The sequence below is a fragment of the Aegilops tauschii genome, chromosome 3, assembly GCF_002575655.3.
Source record: "Aegilops tauschii subsp. strangulata cultivar AL8/78 chromosome 3, Aet v6.0, whole genome shotgun sequence".
Classification (NCBI taxonomy): Eukaryota; Viridiplantae; Streptophyta; class Magnoliopsida; order Poales; family Poaceae; genus Aegilops; species Aegilops tauschii.
This window is the reverse complement of record NC_053037.3, coordinates 174,346,353-174,356,599: the sequence shown is the minus strand read 5'-3', so window position 1 is coordinate 174,356,599 and position 10,247 is coordinate 174,346,353. Positions and strand designations below refer to the sequence as shown.

Sequence of the window (10,247 nt, the reverse complement as noted above, 5' to 3'; positions counted from 1 at the left end):
GCATCACGTGCCATGAAGCAGTAGGTGGGAGCGGAGTCATCCTTGTCATTAGCATCAGCGTTGGTGACGGAGCCGTTGTCTTCAGTGTTGAAGATGGACTTGGCAACGTAGGCTGTAGCTAGAGCCAGATTTGCAACGCCAGAGTCGGACTCCTCCTCAGACTCCACCTCCGCCTCCTCAGAAGCAGACTCCTCCTCTGAATCCATCTCCTTGCCAACAAAAGCACGAGCCTTGCCAGATGAGCTCTTCTTATGTGATGAAGACTTGGAGGAAGACTTGGAAGAAGACTTTGAGGATTTCTTCTTCTTCTTGTCATCAGAATCATATTCTTTGCTCTTCTTCTTCTTCTTCTTCTTCTCATTGTCCCATTGTGGACACTCAGAGATGTAGTGACCAGGTTTCTTGCACTTGTGGCATGTTCTCTTCTTGTGGTCATGAGTGGAAGCTTCATCATTTCTCGAGCTGGATCTTGAAGACTTTCTGAAGCCTTTCTTCTTGGTGAATTTCTGGAACTTCTTCACAAGCATAGCAAGCTCCTTTCCAATGTCTTCAGGATCCCCAGAACTGTAGTCAGATTCTTCTTCAGATGAGGAAGCAGCTTTTGCCTTCAAAGCACGAGTACATCCATAGTTGGGACCATAGATATCTCTTTTCTCAGATAGCTGAAACTCATGTGTGTTGAGCCTCTCAAGTATGTCAGACGGATCGAGTGTCTTGAAGTCAGGGCGTTCTTGAATCATCAGGGCTAGTGTATCAAATGAGCTATCAAGGGATCTCAGGAGTGTCTTGACGATTTCATGCTTGGTGATCTCAGTAGCGCCGAGTGCATGAAGCTCATTGGTGATATCAGTGAGGCGATCAAACGTGAGCTGGACATTCTCATTGTCATTTCTCTTGAAGCGGTTGAAGAGGTTGCGAAGGACACTGATCCTTTGATCTCTCTGTGTTGAGATGCCTTCGTTGACCTTGGAGAGCCAGTCCCAGACTAGCTTCAAAGTTTCCAGAGCACTCACACGGCCATACTGTCCTTTGGTCAGATGACCGCAGATGATGTTCTTCGCAGTAGAATCCAGTTGAATGAACTTCTTGACATCAGCAGGAGTGACGCCTTCACCGCCCTTGGGAACGCCGTTCTTGACGACATACCAAAGGTCGACATCAATGGCTTCAAGATGCATGCGCATCTTATTCTTCCAGTAGGGGTATCCAGTGCCATCGAAGACAGGGCACGCAGCGGAGAGTTTGATTATCCCTGCAGTCGACATAGCTAAAACTCCAGGTGGTTAAACCGAATCACACAGAACAAGGGAGTACCTTGCTTTGATACCAATTGAAAGTGCTAGTTATCGACTAGAGGGGGGGGGGTGAATAGGCGATTTTTATGAAAGTCTTCAAAACATGGAAGTTTCAAAGACAAACGATAGAAGTGAACCTATTAACATGCAGCGGAAGGTAGACTACACTAGACAAGCCATAGTCAAGTATTCAATGAAGCGAAAGCACGAAGACTAATAGTAGCTAAGTAGAATGGATCAGGATGGAAGACAGTATGAAGCCAAACAACAATAGCCGTCACACAGTGAAGATAACAGATATGCAAGCAGACAATGACTTCACGAAGACAAACTGTAAGTAACGAGAGGGAGAAGATAGAACCTGTTGCTCGGTGAGGACAAGGATTTATTGGACCAGTTCCAGTTGCTGTGACAACTGTACGTCTGGTTAGGGAGGCTGAGATTCAACTCAGAAGACCGCGTCTTCACCTTATTCCCCTTGAGCTAAGGACACCCAGTTCTCGCCCAATCACTCTGGTAAGTCTTCAAGGTAGACTTCCAAACCTTCACAGACTTCGTTCACCGGCAATCCACAATGACTCTTGGATGCTCAGAACGCGACGCCTAACCGGCTGGAGGATTCACAGTCCTCAAGTGTAACAAGTCTTCAGGTCACGCAGACAGAAAGACTTCAGTGATGCCTAACACTCTTTGGCTCTAGGTGTTTTGGGATTTTTCCTCGCAAGGATTTCTCTCTCTCAAAAGCTTCGGAGGTGGGTTGCTCTCAAACGACAAAAGCCATGCACTAACTCCAAGCAGCCACCAATTTATGGTGTAGGGTGTCACGCCCAAGATGTGACCCTATCCTAAAGGAACTCGAAGGTCCCACCAAGGATAGAAGCGCATCTTGGGCGTGACAAGTTGGTATCAGAGCCTCGACCGACCATAGGAGCCCCCTTGTTTGATCGTGTAGTTTGGCCATTGTTGAGTCTAGAAGAAAACTTTTTCAGAGTCTAGCTATATCAGAGAGTAGGGCTTCTTTTTACTCCTCTGCCCTTTCGTCGCTCTGGTAAGGAATCTTGACGTAGGTGTTTTGAACTACTCCTCTTCCCCTTCAAATTCTTCTTTAGGATCACGCGGTTAGTTTTCGTGCGTTGTCCATCCTCTTTTATCCGGTGCATCTCTCGTCAAGTCGACTCAAACCTCTTTGTCTTTCGCGAGATCAATCCTCAGTTCTTCCTCCACGACGTTGTTTCCCTGTCCGAAGTTGTCCTTGTTTTTCCCACCCGCCCACCCTTTTTCTTCTCGGAACCGGAGTCCGTAATCGAGTATCCTTCTTACTCGTGCAAAGCCTTTGCTTTCTCTCCTCAATTATTTCAACCGGTGCTTTTTATTCAATTATTCGCCGTTCTAGTTGCCTTGCTTTTCCCGCCCTCCCACCCCTTTATTCCCGGAGTCTGAGCCTCTATTCGAGCATCAATATCATTCATGCGGAGCCTCTTCAGTCTTTTCTCAATTGTCTCAACCGGTAAATTCTTGTCTAGTTAATCATTGTTCGTCTCATTTCCTTTTCCGGTGGATCAAATTCAAGTTTTTCGTTGTCGATCGTATTCTTTCCCTCAGCTCAAATATTTCCCTTTGCTCGTTCGCCTCTCGCCATTCTATCATTCCGGAGTGATGAAGACATCTCATAAGATTCGTGTTTGCATTCAATTATTTCGAGGTTGTCACCTCATTCAAATCTTTCAATCGTTCCGGTGCATCATTTCTCATTCAAACAATCCTTTCCAACGGTGTTTCTTTTCAGTGGGCCCTAACCCACAGGTCTTTTCCCAGGATCTTACCCGACTCTTCTAATCTTCCCGGAGTTATTCTCAAATTATTTTCGAAGTTTGATGTAAGAATGAATTTCATCAGTCAGATGCTTTTCCAAGATCAATTTTAAATTATTTTCATTGTTGGTTCAACCTCTTCGCTTTTCATTCTCCCGGAGTATCTCAATAGTTTTGGTGGTGTTCCTCATCGTCATTCTCAACATTTGAAGACCGAAGAGAGTTTTCCACTAAATCATGTTCGTTCTCTCGAGGATTCGTGGTGCTAGCTTCATGTTATCCTCTCAAATTATTCCGTTTGTCAGAAATTCTTTTCTTACCCATCCAGAGTATTTCAGGAGTTGTTTTTCCGTTTCGATTATCCGGAGGCCTCCATTTCAGAATATTTCTTTGTTCCAAGTTTTCAGCTTCGTTCGTTCCCATATTTGTACCGGTGTTGCGTTCAAGCATTCTTTTATCAGTCCGTGATCTCTTCGTTCTCTTGCATCTTGATCCCCTAAAGTATATTTGTTCTTTCAATCCTCCGAGTGATTCGTTCTCTTTCTTATCCATTTTCAAATTCTTACGGTGGCTCGTTCAAGATTCCGTTACTTCGTTATCGTATCAATTCCTTCGTTCTTTCCAATCCTACCGGTGGTTCTTGAAGACCTTTCCAAGTTGTGGGTTATATCTCTCCTTAATCCTTTTTCAATGAGAATAACTAGCATGCCAAATCGATTTCTCATCAATTTAATTGATGAAGGATAAGCATAACATAATTCTTATTCTTCTTTCATCAAGTGGATTTATTCCATTCTTCGGAGATTGTTCATGAGGAATAATTTCTCGGTTCTAAGTTGTTTTTCTTTTCTTTTCCGGAGTTCCAAATTTCTCACTTGTCTCGTCTCGAAGCTCCATCTAAATCATCACAAGGCTTTAATCTTATTTCTTTTCATCCTTCAATTTTATCTCGTCATCCTTTTGTTACCGGAGTTCTTATGGTGGTTCGTAAGGATTTAATTCATTCTTCAAGTGTTCATCAAGATTCTTTTGGAGGAGCTCAAGTATCTTTCCTTCTTACCTCTCGAAGTGCAATTAATTCTTCGTAGTCTTTTGCAATGGAGTTTTGCATTTCTTCATTCTTCTCCGCTATTTAATCTTTTCGCTTGTGGTCGGCGATCACCTCAAAAATTTGAGATGTTATCTATAAGTCCATAACAAGCAATTCTTTTGTTGTTGAATTTCCAACAACTCCGTTCAATGCTTCCTTCTAAGGATGCTTTTCAAATTCATTCGTGGTAGAAGTTGTCTTCTTCTTCTCCGTTCCTTTTTCATTCAACTCTTTCAATTCTTCCGGAGGCGTCGTGTTGTTCCTCTCGTCAAGTAGCTTTCCATCTTCTCAAGTTCATGTTCTAATCTTTCAATGTTCAGCCGGAGTGCCGCCTAAATTCTTTCGTTCTTATTCCTTGTCTATCTTGTTCTAACCGGAGTGGTTTCAAAATCTATCTTCTTCCTTGAGCTTTTGGGTCTCATCATATTCATTGTTCCTCTCTTCTTCCCGAGTGCCCTCAACCTTGTTCATTATCTCTCTTCAGCTCTCGTTTCACCTCATTCCTTTTCCCTTCCGTCTCGTTCCTAAGATCTCGGGACGAGATCTCTTGTTACTGGAGGAGAGTTGTAACGCCCCGAGTCCGATGCTCCAGATGCCTTCCTTTATTTTAGTTGTTGTCGCGTGTTTATTGTGTGTGGCATTGTCATAATTGTTTTGCATATTTATTTTCCCCTATGTTGTTGCCATGATCATGATGAATGTCATTGCCATATTTTGCTTCTTGCATCATGTTCATCTTTTATTTTATTGCATTGTGCCATCCTTGTTTGTTTGCCATGGTTGTGTCACTTGCTTTGTTCTATGCTTCATGTTGTGATATTGCCTTTGTCATTTTGTTGCATTTGCATCATGATCATCATTGTCATGTGCATATTTGTTGTGTGCTTGTTATCTTTGTGAACTCCTTCTCCTCATCTTCCTTGTTGTTCCATCTTGCCCTTCCATCTAAACCATCATCAAGTGCAACACCCATCACTAGCTTCTTCCTTTCAATTCTCACACATTTATTGCAAGTGGCATTTTCCTGTTCCAGTAAATGTTCACTTATTTTCTGTAAATCTTAGACCATGCCTACACACTCTCTGCCAAATTTCAGAGCCTTTGAAGTTGTTTTGGTTGGGTTCAAAAATGGCTCAAGTTTGAATTTTATTCAAACTTGCATTATTTTTCTACCTCTAAAAATGCCCAAATAAATTTTATAAAATGTTGCATAATTCCAGGAGTCCATGTGTATCCTTACTTCTTTCTATTTCTTACCCAATATCCCTGGCCTTTCCCTTTTGTTGGCTGTTTATTTAATGGGCAGAATATATGAAAAGGAAAAGGCCCAACTTACTCGCAGCCACCTGAGCCTCTTCCCTCCTGAACCGGCCCAGCCAGCCTCCGGCAGCCCAGCTAGCCCGCAAGCGACAGGAGCTTCGTCCTCCTGTAGGGCAGGCTATCCAGAGGAGCCACGTCGGCACGCCCGATGATTTGACGGCCGTCCGACGCCCCTAGCCCCTATAAATCATGTCCAAACCCTACCCCGGCCTCTCCTCTATCCATTCAGACCCCCTCCTTCCCTCAACGCCGCCTAGGTAAGTCTCCACGCCCACGCCTTCGCTGCTGCCGCCATGACCCGAGCGAGCAAGAGCTCGAGCTCGGGGTAGCTTCCTCGCCGCGCCTCCGACCCTCCGGCCACTTTGGAGAGATCCCCGAAGACCCACTTCTTCAACTACGTCCACGCACGCACCTCTACGGTCTCTGGATCGACTACCCCGACCCATCTTCTTCCTCTTCTTCCCGGACCCGAAGACCGGCAAGTTTCGCGCGTCATCGCGCCGTCTCCTTCGTCTCCACGGACACAACTTCATGCCCTGTGGGCACTAGGTGAGCAGTCGCGTCGCCCAAGCCCTTTTTCCGCCTCATATTCGTCCTCTAGGAGCCGATCCATCCATGCCAAACCCCAGCCACCGTGCTCTGCTGCGGAATGGCCACGAGCGTCGTCTCTGTTCCGCCCGCTCCTACGCACACGCATGCACGCTCGTCCGTGCGAGAACGCAAGCATAACCTCACGCGCTCACGCACCCGAGCACCACGCCTCTGCACGTACCCACACACCTGCACCATGCTCGCTGTAGCTTCTTCATCCATGGTGTCTTCGCCCTTGTTCCCAGGCGCTCGCAGCACACTAGCACACCTTGCCAGACGCTGCTTCTGTCCACACACACACACCCACCGCTCCTGTCGCCATGGCCTCCATTGAAGCAAGCCCCAGGCTTGTGCTTGGGTTCTCTGACCCTGAACCTGCTCGCAGACGCTCGCACGCGCATGCGTCATCCCACACCCACGCCTCTGCAGCTGTCCCAACGCCACGACCATTCAGCTCGCCTCGCTCCTGTGGACGCGAGCACACTCACACAGCCGCCCGACTCATGCTTTGCCCCGCGCTCGCGCACATCGCCGCTGTAGCTGCAGCCTCGCCGCGCGGCCGAGATATGCTCGTGCTCGAGTCCCTGCTGCATCCACGCACACACGCACCCTGGCACGTTTCCGCACCCCGCCGGTCCTCTGTGACCACAGCAGCTGTTGCTGTTGGCTCCCGTCGCCGACGAGTCCCCGTCCGTGAGCACACTTCAGTTTTGGTCCTGGTCGCGATGCGCATATGCATTATCTTCTGCCGGTCTCCCTTTACACCACGAACACATAGCTAGCCTAGTGGCTAGAGCAGCCACTATCCACCCGAGTGGTCTGGGGTTCGAGTCCCAAACGGCCCCATTTTTGCTCTGTTTTCCTGTTATTTTGCACACTCAGCGCTCACTCGGGCCAAGTCCTCCTGGGCCGCTGCAGGTTGCTGCATTCCGGCCCGTGCATTTTTTTCCCAGTCTGTGTATTTTAGCATTTTCCAGTGCATTCTTATTCACAGAAGCGCCATCATTTTGAATTGTTAATAACTAAATATGCATGCATCCAAATTAACCAAACAATACATGTAAAATGCTTAGAATTTTATCTAGTTTCACAATATCCAACTTTCACCCATGTTAAAATATTTAAACTTGCTGTTTGCATCATTTCTGCACATATGTCATGTTAAAATGGTTTTTTTCATAACTAAACAACCGTAGCTCCGAATTTAATAAACTATATATGTAACTTGTTTAGAAAAATGCATAGATTAAAATGATGCATTTACTTTTTCTGTTTAACAACTCTAAAATATGGTTTAGGAAGAACAGTACCAAATTTGAAATATGCATATGGAGATTTTTCAGAATTGTTGTTTGTGTTTCCGGCCTCATTTAAACTTGCCTAAATAGATAGTTTGCATATGCTTCACCTCTTGCCATGTTAACAACATTTAATCTTGACATGCATCATACTTGGTTGTGCATCATGTCATGTTATGCTTGTTTGTTTACTATGTTGTTTGCTTCTTTCCGGTATTGCTTCTTCTTGATAGTTCCGGTAACGTTGCGATTGTGAGGATCCACTCGACTACGTTGGTTCGTCTTCTTCATGGACTCGTTCTTCTTCCTAGCGGGATTTCAGGCAAGATGACCGTCACCTTGGATCTCACTACTATCATTGCTATGCTAGATGCCTCGATGCTATCGCTATGCCGCGTTACCTACCACTTGCTTATCAAGCCTCCCAAATTGCCATGAACCTCTAACCTTTGTCACCCTTCCTAGCAAACCGTTGTTTGGCTATGTTACCGCTTTTGCTCAGCCCCTCTTATAGCGTTGCTAGTTGCAGGTGAAGTTGAAGATTGCTCCTTGTTGGATTATGTTTATGTTGGGATATCACAATATCTCTTATATTATTAATGCATCTATATACTTGGTAAAGGGTGGAAGGCTCGGCCTTATGCCTGGTGTTTTGTTCCACTCTTGCCGCCCTAGTTTCCGTCATATCGGTATTATGTTCCTGGATTTTGCGTCCCTAACGCGGTTGGGTGTTATGGGAACCCCTTGACAGTTCGCTTTGAATAAAACTCTTCCAGCAAGGCCCAACATTGGTTTTACATTTGCCTAACAACCTAAGCCTTTTTCCCTTGGGTTTCCGGAGCCCGAGGGTCATCTTTATTTTAGCCCCCCCGGGCCAGTGCTCCTCTAAGTGCTGGTCCAAACCGAGCGATGTCCGGCGCCCCCTGGGCAACCAGGGTCTATGCCAACCTGACGTCTTGCTCATCCGGTGTGCCCTGAGAACGAAATATGTGCAGCTCCTATCGGGATTTGTCAGCACATCGGGCGGCTTTGCTGGTCTTGTTTTACCATCGTCGAAATGTCTTGTAACCGGGATTCCGAGACTGATCGGGTCTTCCCGGGAGAAGGAATATCCTTCGTTGATCGTGAGAGCTTATCATGGGCTAAGTTGGGACACCCCTGCAGGGTATAAACTTTCGAGAGCCGTGCCCGCGGTTATGTGGCAGATGGGAATTTGTTAATATCCGGTTGTAGTAAACTTGAAGTAAACTCTTCTAAAATACATCAACCGCGTGCGTAACCGTGATTGTCTCTTTTCGGGGTTGTTCGAGAGGAGAACACAGTTTTTGGGTTATGTTTGACGTAAGTAGGAGTTCAGGATCACTTCTTGATCATTACTAGTTGACGACCGCTTGTTAAGCTCCTCTTCCCGCTCTTGTTTCGTAAGTTAGCCACCATATTTTGCTTAGCCGCTGCTGCAACCTCACCACTTTACCCTTTCCTTACCCATTAAGCTTTGGTAGTCTTGATACCCATGGTAATGGGATTGCTGAGTCCTCGTGGCTCACAGATTACTACAACACCAGTTGCAGGTACAGGTTATGCAATGCTCATGACGCGAGAGCGATGTTTACTTGTGTTGGAGTTCTTCTTCTTCGTCGATCTTGGGTTAGGTTCCTGGTCGGCAGCCTCGGCTAGCAGGGTGGATATTGTTTGAGTTTCTGTTTGTGTTCCATCCGTAGTCGGATGTTGATCTCTTGTATGATGTTGATGTATTCTTGGGGCGTTTGTGCCTTATGTATGTATCCCCAACTATTATGTAATGGTTTGATGTAATGATATGCACCTTGCAAAAGCGTCTTCAAGATGCGCTTCTATCCTTGGTGGGACCTTCGAGTTCCTTTAGGATAGGGTCGCATCTTGGGCGTGACACCCAGTCCTCGCAGCAAGACCGCGTCTTCACCTTATTCCCCTTGAGCTAAGGACACGCAGTCCTTGCCCGATCACTCTGGTAAGTCTTCAAGGTAGACTTCCAAACCTTCACAGACTTCGTTCACCGGCAATCCACAATGACTCTTGGATGCTCAGAACGCGACGCCTAACCGGCTGGAGGATTCACAGTCCTCAAGTGTAACAAGTCTTCAGGTCACGCGGACAGAAAGACTTCAGTGATGCCTAACACTCTTTGGCTCTAGGTGTTTTGGGCTTTGTTCTCGCAAGGATTTCTCTCTCTCAAAAGCTTCGGAGGTGGGTTGCTCTCAAACGACAAAAGCCATGCACTAACTCTGAGCAGCCACCAATTTATGGTGTAGGGGGTGGGCTGTTTATAGCCACTAGGCAACCCGACCTGATTTGTCCGAAATGACCCTGGGTCACTAAGGAACTGACACGTGTTCCAACGGTCAGATTTCAAACACACGCGGCAGCTTGACTTGGGCTACAAGTAAAGCTGACTCATCCAGCTCTGGATAAGATTTGCTCTCATTGTCTTCGCTCGAAGACATAGGATTTGGTTGAGCATCACTTCAGTCACTCTGACTTTGTTCACTTGGACCCCACTTAACAGTACGGTGGTTCCTATGACTCAACAAAGAAGAAAAGGAAACTACGAAACAACTATGTCTTCGCACTCCATAGTCTTCACGTGAATGTCTTCTCGAGTCATAAACTTCGATGTGATTGTCTTCACATACCACCATTGTCTTCAATGTCTTCATACATTTTTAGGGGTCATCTCCGATAGGTAAACCGAATCAATGAGGGACTACTACCTGTGTTATCCTGCAATTCTCACAAACACATTAGTCCCTCAACCAGGTTTGTCGTCAATACTCCAAAACCAACTAGGGGTGGCACTAGATGC

At 46.2% G+C, this 10,247-nt stretch overlaps 1 long non-coding RNA gene across 1 annotated transcript; it reads left to right on the top strand.

The window, feature by feature from the left end:
- Positions 1 to 5,727: 5,727 nt before the first annotated feature.
- On the top strand, positions 5,728 to 9,329 carry LOC141042329 (uncharacterized). The gene is made up of 3 exons (XR_012204632.1): positions 5,728 to 6,065; positions 7,639 to 7,727; positions 8,971 to 9,329. It is a non-coding gene; the product is annotated as an uncharacterized lncRNA (long non-coding RNA).
- Positions 9,330 to 10,247: the final 918 nt, after the last annotated feature.